This window comes from Aulonocara sp. 'chitande type north' Nkhata Bay, linkage group LG10, assembly GCF_057382095.1.
Source record: "Aulonocara sp. 'chitande type north' Nkhata Bay isolate Kocher_YH1m ecotype deep benthic linkage group LG10, A_spYH_male_GT1.1, whole genome shotgun sequence".
Classification (NCBI taxonomy): domain Eukaryota; kingdom Metazoa; phylum Chordata; class Actinopteri; order Cichliformes; family Cichlidae; genus Aulonocara; species Aulonocara sp. 'chitande type north' Nkhata Bay.
Window position 1 is genome coordinate 1,723,160 of NC_141353.1, and position 10,519 is coordinate 1,733,678.

The 10,519-nt window shown below is 38.7% G+C and overlaps 1 long non-coding RNA gene across 1 annotated transcript; it reads right to left on the reverse strand.

Moving 5' to 3' along the window:
* Window positions 1–3,411: 3,411 nt before the first annotated feature.
* Window positions 3,412–6,040, reverse strand: LOC147319987 (uncharacterized). The gene is made up of 4 exons (XR_015131136.1): window positions 5,869–6,040; window positions 4,359–4,448; window positions 3,864–4,022; window positions 3,412–3,540 (listed from the first exon to the last, which is right to left on the reverse strand). It is a non-coding gene; the product is annotated as an uncharacterized LOC147319987 (long non-coding RNA).
* Between the last annotated feature and the right edge of the window lie 4,479 nt (window positions 6,041–10,519).

A 10,519-nucleotide genomic window follows, 5' to 3' on the forward strand; every position in this document is an offset into this window, starting at 1 on the left:
ATTTTGATGGTGCTGGGGGGAACGAGAGGAAAACAAATTGATTCTGAAAAAGCTTTAACAGCATCTGGATCCTAATAAGAAATGGGATGTTTGCTAAATGAGCTCAGCAGGAAATACTTCCTATTAAATATTCCGTGTGCCGATGTGATGAATTTCCTCTATATCACATAGACAAATTATATTTAACCCATGAACTGTTTCCAAAAAGGAAGACTGAGCTATAGTGTTTCTGCTCTATGCGATAATGAAAAGTGTGACCTCTGACCTCTTTCAGAGGTCACATTATGGTAAGGAAGAACAAAACAGCCAAAGAGAATATTGGAGCAGGCTCTCTCATATTACCAGAATCCTATATATTCACAATTGGACAGACTTTTGCTGAGCTGTGTATTTTCCACCTGCTGATTGAAAGAGTCTCCCCCTGCCTTTCTCTCTGGCTCAATAGGCTGGCTCAGCCTGCTGGATCTCCAGGATGGATGGAGGGATTTACAGATATACTGATACAAAAGGACACAATCTGTAAACCAGTGAGAGCGTGGTTGGCAGACAGTATATTCCTGCTGACAAAAAGTACGATACTGACAATACTGATACTCACTTGCTCATTTCTTCCTTCTTGCATCTCTGCCCACCAGCCATCAGTTTTTAATTCTTCTTTCTGGGAACGTCTACATTCCTGCAGTAAAAAGTCACTGCTGGATCTGATTTCAGACCACTCTGTGCTGAGAGCACATAGAAATAAAGACACATGGAGATTGTTCCTATTTCAAGGCATTTCTGTCAAGCTATGTTCTAAAAACTGCAGCAAAAACATTTAAGCTGTAAACAATCTGAATAAATGAGAGGATGAGAATATCACTCACATTATGACCTGTGAAAAAGCATTATTATTGACTTGTTCATTTCATTTGATCTTTAAATAAAGATTTATTTTCTTTCCTTTTCTTTTTCAACACTTGTCCAGGTTTGAGTTTCAGGACCAGCAGCCTAAGCAGACGCGTCCCGAGCTCCACAACCATGACTTCCAGCTCACCCTGGAGGCATCCAGCACATCACGTCTGAGTAGAAGGAACGAACACCTAAGAGTCAGTTCAGGGTCTGGCTGCTGGGCTGTGGTCGGCATGGCTTTGGTTAGCTTAGCATTAGCATGCTGGCTGTGCAGGTGCTTGCAAAGCCAAAGTTGTATTAACAGCATAATGCAACTCTTACTGTCCTAGATGCACTGTGCTGTGCGCTCTCATCCTTTTGTGCAATAAAAATCAAAGTATTTTCCATATCCACGTTTAGACTGCGCCGCTACTTTCCTCCTCAAATGCACGACCAACACTTCCCAGGAATTGGACAACTAGGTTCTTGATTCCCATCCCGATTTATTTATGAGGTTAGTCTGAATTCCTTTTTTTTTTTTTTTTACCCAGATTTGAGCTGGCACAGTGGAGTTCACTGAGAAGTCAGAAATTCATCAAGAGTACACTGTAAAAAAGAAAAAGTTGAGAAAACTTTAAATTTCAAGGCAACATGATGCAAGAGATTTTTGAGTTTTCTCAACTTCTGCCAACTGTAGTTGACTTAACTAATATTTTCATGTTCTGCCAACTTGGATCTACTTGTTCACCTAATTAGGATAATCCTGTAAGTCTAACAAAGAAATTCTGGTTTTAATGCCATGTATTTCTGCCTTCACCAAACAAAGATATTCCTGTTGAATTAACATACAATTATTCCCTCCAAAGCCATGTATTCCTAAATTCACCAAACACAGATATTCTTGTTGAATAATCATACAATTCTTACTCCAGTGAGTTGAAAATTTACCAATATTAATAAAGAAAAATGTATGCTGTTATCGTACTTGAAAAAACACTCAAACAGATATAGAATAAAACAAAGCACAACTGAATGTTATGTAAAAACGTATTTATTTTTTTCAACAGTGCTTTCAGTATATTTCAGAAGGTCATGGGCAGTGGGGTGAATTTCTGTAAAAAAGCAAACAAACAGAAAAAAACGTGTTGCCAGTTTCTTTAGGGTGCTTTGAGCACCCCAGCAGAGACATTAAAATTCCAGAGTCCAGAAAAAAAGAAAAGTGTCCAGCAGCTTAGTCATTCACGTTCACACCCTGACTGTCCTGTAAAAGCTTAACTTAACTATTGCACACTAAATAGGGTAGTGCAACAAACAATTGCCTATGTACCCAGACATTGACATTTTACATGGGCTTACGATGATGAACTACAGAAGTCAAAAGTCATTAGAAATGTTACCATCAATGAACAGCGAACTATCAGGTAAAATACCAGTTCCATGCTTCAGGTGGAGTGAAAAACACTATAACAAATCTTTTAAAATCCTACAAGACAAAATTTCACCATAGATTCTCAATAATACAGATTCATCTGACTAATATTTACATTTCAAATAATCACTTATTCACTTCACCTTCATATTGACCGACCAGGTCAAAATGAACCATTCTGTTTTGACTGTTCCTTCTTTTCTCCCTTCTTCCTTTCCTCCCTCTTTCCTTCACTTATTCCTAATTAATTTTAACAGTTCAAACACTAAATATGCAACTCTTTGTAACAGGTGAACGATTATATAGAGGGAAAGGGGTTGAACTACTGTTTTTTTTTTTTTGTTTTTTTTTTTACATGACTCTACAATGCACTTGAACATGTTTAAGAACAAGTTAAACTCATGTCTGGCTTCCCCATTAACAGACACAGCAAAAGCTTTGTTTTTAGAGACCTTATGCGCTGTGAGCATCGAGAGCCACCGAGTTCAAAAAAGATGCCCTGAATTGCTTCAAAGGTAAACTCATCTGCTTTGGATAATCAATGTTGAGGGCATACAGAAGGCCAAAGAGGTATGCCAAGGCAGTAGAGAGGTCTGGAATGTTATGTAGCACGATGTCCCCTTCCAACACAACAGCCTGTTCTCAAACAGAAGTATTGGCATCATCATCTTGCAGGATGGTCAGGATGGCAACTGATGCACTGTTCAACACTGGTTCCAAAATGTCAGTGTCCTGAAGAGAAGAAAAGTAAAATATGAATTATTGAAAGCTAAGAAAAATTAAAGACAAAGTACATTTCTAAAGATCTTAACTTTAACCTCTATACCATGATGCTCATTTGACTCATGGAGGTTTTAAAAAGAAAAAGCTTATTTTCCTTTAATTAACGGCACAATATCTTTCACCAACCAACCTTGTGCTTGTGATGAGTTTTGTACAAAAATATTTTCTGCTGTTGAACTCCCACTAAAAATGCCCAGGTGCTCCTCAGCAGAAAAAAAAGCAGCGAGAGTTATGACAACTGCAATCCTCACCATAAAATTATCTGGACTGCACTGAGAAAGTGGACATTTCCATTTTGGATTAAATCATCTTTTAAAAACATCTCATAGCAATTAGTTTTGCTTGCATTACTTTTTTGTACTTACTAAGCACTTCAGGAAAACCTGTGTTGCATCCTCTCCGAGGAAAATGGGCAGGCCTCTCAGTGCTGCTGTCTTTCGGTGGGACACAATGTCAGATATCTAAAGAGTATTCAGTGGAAAACAAGCATTTAAATTAGTATAGTAACATGGTGTACCTACACACAATGCAAAATCAGAACTCTTATAGTAATGAAAATAAAATACAGATCAGGCCCAGCAACATGTAAAACTTAAAAAAACAAAACACCATTTTAACGATTTTACTTTCTTTTTACAAATTAAATAAAATACCGCCAAATAAAAACAAAGTAATGACTGATGACATTCATTTCCATTGATGTGTTTTGGCTGAAGCCAACATTTTTTTCTGTTATGACCAAGGTATACTCTCTTCTAAAAATGTCAGGTAAGGGAGCACTTACCTGTTCATCAAGTTTATCCAAGATGTCTTCCATGTCCTCACCAAGAGCTCCCTTCTTAGACCGGTATAGTTTCAGCAGGCCAGGCACAAATTTGTCGAGGGATGCATTGAACGTCCCCAGGAGGTCTTTGCTTGTGATCCGATGAAATTCTTCAGATATCTAAACAAGACAATAACCAAAATATTGCCATTTATTCAGCACAGAAAATTTCTGGGTAGCTGCCTTGTACAGTCTGCACCATGTTGTATGCCTGACTGTGTTATCAACCGCAAAATCTACTTCAAAAATCTCTCATGAATACACATTTTGCACAGGAATAGAAACACCCTCCACAAAAAACAGTATCAATATGCAAATATATATTATGTTCACACTGAAATGTGGAATTTTTGTGGATTTTTACTATTGAGTGTGACCTTGAGAGGTGTGATCGTAATGCTCCAGGTGTTTTAAATACACATACACAGTCTGTGTGAATGCATGGCCAATGTGCACCTTGTCCGTGATGAAGGCGGAAATGTTTCAAAAGAGTCTCTTGACTGGAGCTTGTGAATTTGCAAAATCGGCACTGCATGAACTCCACCCCTGAAACACAAGAGACATAGTCAATTTTGCCAAAAGCACTTTTGCAATGGGATAAAACATCCATATCTAACACACAGAAGGAATCCATAGATGCAGGAGCTGAATACATCAACAAGCCAAAACCAGAGACATCATGAAAAAAATATGTAAGGAATCATATTAACTTACATATAACCACTTGTCTACTATATCAAGTATATGATTGATAACATACATGACATGTAACATAAATGCAAGCTTGAATTCAAACATTTGTTTTGTTACTATGTTAAAAAAAATGCAATAACTCTAGAAAAAATAATACTATCTGTAACACAATACACATCAACAACACACAATCATTCCTTAAATATTGTCTCCTTCCCCATTATGTAAAAAGCTCTGAAAATGTAGCAATCTTATAATATAGAGCATGAAGTACAACTTTAATTTGCGTGTGACAATTAACTTACAGTACATTAGGCAGTCTTACACCAGCTGACAAACTGTCAAGTCAGCTTTAAACATTACTTTAAAGTAACAGTGCTATTGAAAAAGTGAAAAAACAATATTAGACAATATGCAAGTTACTTATATCACTGTCATATAATTGGCGCACATATCCTACACCGACCCATGAACGCGTCTCCATGACAACGCGTGCTTGGCCCAGTTTGTTGTCAAGGTTAACATAACGTTTTCATGCAAAGATAACATTGAAACTGGTTACAAAACAGGTAATAAGCTAATAAGTTTTACCATGGCAGAAGTGCTGTAAAAAGCCAGTGTGAGATACCGTCATTTAGTGATGTCTGTCTAAATATCAGAGTGTTTAACATTAAACATTACTTTTTGCGCTGGGCCACTACTCTGAGCTAAAACCTTCAGAGGCTGCTTGTAGCCCGATTACGACACAGCGGCGCCACGAAGGCTGCCCAAATTCATAGTGGACTCCTCTAAATGTGTCCGAGAAATACGTCCTCCTTACAATAAGCATCACTTAAAATGTTTGCAATATTGAAACATTTCAATATAATGTAGAAAAAAAACGAGAAAAAAAAGTTACGGATCGGACTCCCCGATCCTTATTGCGCATGTGCAAATTCTACCTGTGGAATTAGTTTTAATATTACTCTTTCTGGGTCACAAAATAAACTTTTAAGATATTTTCAGGCGTTAATGTAGCTGTGTAAATTGCTAATATCTGTTCAGTTTATTAAGACAACATATGCTTGCAAAAGCGCTCCGACGTTTTCGGAGACATCTGTTACCCACCAGCTCGATAGCTAGCCGGGGGGAAATCAATTAAGTCACTTAGATAACTTAAAAATGCTATTGTTGGCCTTTTTCAGTGTTTTACTAGTTCCATCCTCCCGGGTCCTCAGGAGGATGCAGCCTAGGAGCTTGTAGAAAATCTTAATAACACATGTAGTTAGCTTACCTGCTAGGGTAAATGGTCGGAGCTCCAGCACCTGTCCAAAAGAATTATACACTCCAACTGCAGAAGTGAAAATCCTCAATGGTCGAAAAATTGCAATTTACATCCAAATCTAGCCACGATGGTTCAAATTTTCTTAGGAGGTTTTTAGTCTAGAACACATGGTAAACCACTATCACACAGCTCAGGTCTGCTCAGGCTCAGTTGAAAGTTCGTTTGGTTTAGTTCAAACTTGTTCAGACCACATGTGCCAGTCATCTACGGGGTTTCCCACTGGTTCCCAACTTGACTCAGAAACTCTGCTCAAAAGTTGATAATCTTTGTTATGCTGTCTAGAAAATCTTAGTTAGGACAACAATGAAAGAAATTTGTTGGGTAGACAAGCTTTTTTAGGTTGTAAATGGAAAGTTTTATTTCTAAGTCAGTTTAATTTAAAAACTTTAGTGAAATCAACAATTGCTAGTTATCGTTTTTACAGTGTAAGATTCAACTGCTGAAACTGATTTTTCTGTTCGTAAATTCAAGTAAATAACTGAAATTTGTCATCTTAACCAAAAATATGTATATTTAAATAAATGCTGTGATATATTTTTTTGCCTGTTTTGTAAAATTGTAATTTTGAAAATTCATTGATGAGAACAATAATTCTATTTTGGCATTACAAATATAATTTTGATCAAAGAGCCTGCACATACGGCTGTAGCAGAAAAACTTACACTCCATGGTGATCTAATGATAACATATAAGCACACATATACTGTATAATGCTGTAGCAAGCTGAATAAATATCTGCAATTCCAATAAAAGCCGAGCATTTAGTGCTCATGTCTGATGTGTGCGACTATTATTACCCCGTTCAGTGTTTGATCACCTGCTCAGGTCACTTACTGCCCACTTAATCCTCTCTAATTAAAGTATTAAAAGGTGGAATGAAAACTAACAGACCTTTCACTCCTTCACGTCGGGTCGTCGGTCCATCTGCTCCATGAAAGTCACCCTGTGTAAAAAAACAACAAGCCTTTACTGCATCTGCAGCGATGCAGCACAAAACCCCATTATTACCTGTTCCTTTGCCCCTTGTAATATAAAAGAGATGTTATAAAAGCTCCTATTTGGATTTGGGTTTCATAATTAGACAAATAAAATCATGCTATGCTCAGCTGCAGTGAGCGTGCATGTGCTGAACGTCTGTCTGCTCGTAAAAAAGCTGGAGGCTGCGGAGGAAAGAGAAACTAAAGGGTCAGCTTTGCTTCACTGCTTTTGTCTCCAGTGTTGTCGGAACCATCGGCTCTTCTTCACGAACAAAACATCGTAAGGGACAAAATATTCACCCCTGCTTCATTTACTACATCTCCTAGTTTCTTTTTTCAAAAGCCAAATCTGCCAAACTGTCATTTAACCCAAGAACCTTTTGGAAAACAAATACTGACTTATCTGAAAATGTCTTGTTTTCTACAATGTAAGCACAAACATAACAGACTGTCTGGATGTTTCCTTTGCTCTTCAAGTGTTACTTTGTAACTCTCACTTCAGTGTTTTGTCCATCAAGTCGTTTTTTCCCCCAAATCTAATCCATCAACCCTTCAGGGACCCATCATTTCCATGTTGAAATACCTTAGTCTGATAAGCAGCCAGCAGGCTCTCGTCACATCTATGAAAGTCAACGCAACACAACCCTTTGCAGGTTGTAGCATGGATGGATGCTGGTGATATGCAAACACATGTAGAACAAATAAGTTGCACAGAAATCCTCACATGTAGAGGCAGAGCTGTGCATTTACAAAGTTAAAATGCTTGAACAGTAACATGATAACAAAGCCGTAAGTGTTGATAACGATCAGTGTGTTAACTTTTCTCACAGAGCCTGAAAGCTCGACATCAGAATGCAGCTTTTATTGCAGAAACCTCTTAGACTCTTACAGGAAGGATAGCACTATGTTGATTTTTACATTTTTCAATATTGCACTACTTTGTTATGCTATAAGTAGACTCCTGCACACATTAGAGGCTTTTGTTGTCAAAGATAGTAAAAGCCTATAAGAATAAATTAAATTTGTTTTTATTTGAACACTTTCTCGTTTTCACAGACACATTCGCTCTAAACCTAATAAACCAAACATAATTTGGCAGCACTTAAGTTACAACTTCAGAGATATCTGAAGTTAATGTTTGCTACCCACTTCCTGGGGAATCCTTGCAATAATGACATGCAGTAAAATCATACTGCATGTTAACAGCGTGCCATGATTTTATTTAAGAGCTTTTTCTGGAATGTAATTTGTAGTTAATTTGAGAACAATAAAGCTTTTTTCCCACCACAGCGAGCGCTGGTTGCTGGAAACATACAAAAATTTGTGCACACAATTAGTGTGTTTTAATGCTGCTCTAAACACAACACGCATTTTCTTTGCAAAATGTAGTCGGCAGCCAGCGTTACACGAGTGCCATTTGAACAGTAGGCAGTAAATCATCAGGAGAATTTTCCATGGCAACCATGCTGGTTAATGGTTGTGCTTCAGCTTAATGATATGCCTGGTGATAGAAATGTGTGTGTGTGTGTGAGAGAGAGAGAGGCGATAACAGGAAAGTCTCATGAATAATCATTAGATTAATGTCATCTACATCAACTGCATGTCAATAAGTGAGAAATTAAACTTGACGTTTCTTTCAGCAGCCATTAACAGTCGGTCCAATTAGCCAGTTGGACGGGGAAATGTTTCATTCTTTAATTTGTCTGATTCCAAATCAAACCAACTATAAATTAGTGGATGAAAAATGTCTCCATCAGCCAATAACTGCTGTCTTGTCATTGCTGCGGCTGTAATGATGTGGTACTGCAGTCAGTGCGTTCTGGTGTGTGTGTGCGCGCACACTGGGGGCTGCGTGTGCGCTGTATACCAACAACATCAGGTGTAGACTGCAGACAAATTAGGCTGTGTGTTCTGGAGATCTTGCTTCAACATCACAGACCTTTTGCTGTCATAATAACGATCTTGCACTCTTCATCACTCCCTCTCTCTGCACACATTTGGCTCTCGTAGCTACACTTTGGTTTTACATTTCTGGTTTCTGCTTCACTGACATGTAGCAGAACAACCAGCACTCCAATCCTGTTTGACGAATGTCGTCTCTAATTATTCACTCTGCTCAGATAAATGTCATAAATTATACCCTGTATTTCATTATATGGTGATTTGTGAGTGTGTTACAGTCTTGCAACAGATTTGTGTTTGTTTTTTCAGTATTTACAGGCTGATCCACACTTAGCATGTTTTATGTGATGAGCAAACACATGATGGTCAGTAACTGAGTGGCAGGAGGGACCTCGTGTTGTGTTTGATTAATGGAGCGCTATGAAGCTAATTGTGGGGCACAAATACATTGAGTGCATAGATACAGGTAGCAGCTCTCCTACCTCTAGCATATGGACACAGGTTACAGCAGCTACACCAATGAGTCATGACTCACTGCATTCACCTACACAGTAAATGGCCTGCATTTGTATAGCGCTTTTCTAGCCCCTAAGGACCCCAAAGCGCTTTACACTACATCCAGTCATCCACCCATCCACACACACATTCACACACTGGTGATGGCAGCTACATTGTAGCCACAGCCACCCTGGGGCGCACTGACAGAGGCGAGGCTGCCGGACACTGGCGCCACCGGGCCCTCTGACCACCACCAGTACACAGTGGCTGGCTCAGCTAAATCACGTTAGCTCATCTGCTGTTTCTTTCTTTTTTGTAACTTGGGATCTCAGACCCGTCACTTTCTTATGTGCCTGTCCAACCTGGAGTCTATTCTCGCTGCTGGAGCAGGTCGTCAGTCCATCACAGAGCTAATGCAGAGACACAGATAACTCTCACATCCACACATAAGCCAGTTTAGAACCATTAGTTATGCTAACAAGCATGTCATTGGACATAAACACGAAAAGGCCAACAAGAAAGTTTGAATCCCAACAGATCCAGGTGACTGTACTACTGATGAGTCACGTTTTATTTGGCGCCCTTAGCTGACACAGCTCTCCCCAGGAAAGGACCAGCAGTGGGACCCCGGGGCTGCATTTAGAAGATGACAAATTAAGTGTTAACTGCTGTGCAAAGAAAACGATGCAGAAACAACATGTACAAATGGCCTGGCTCAGTTACGGTGGAAAGTTAACACTAACCTGTGATTGGTCCAACCAGTCAAAATCATGAACAAATAAGGAGGCGAGAGAGACTAGCTTAATGAACATTTAAAAGAAGGGGTGAAGCAAAACAAATGCCCTGTCTGGACTTTCATACAGGTTTTCTTTTTATACATACAGTAACAGAGCTTTATTTCTCAGCTGGGTTTTAAAAAAGAAAAACTATTCGTCAGTTTAAACGTGATACTTTTGAAACATTAAAAAAATATAGACTTTAACTGAAATCATACTTTATGATTTTTGTTTACATTTGGAATGTATTGTGTTCACGACTAAGGATAAAGCGACGCCTCGCGGTGCTCTGATTCATCTGTTTTTACATCCTGAAGAACAGAAAGTTGCCGACTGCCTTATCAGACGAACCGCGTGCGCCGTCTCCAAGCACAAAGATAGATGTTTGTTTTCTTTACATAGTAAATCTGAGTTCGTTTAGTCTGTTCAATATTTGATGGCACTGCT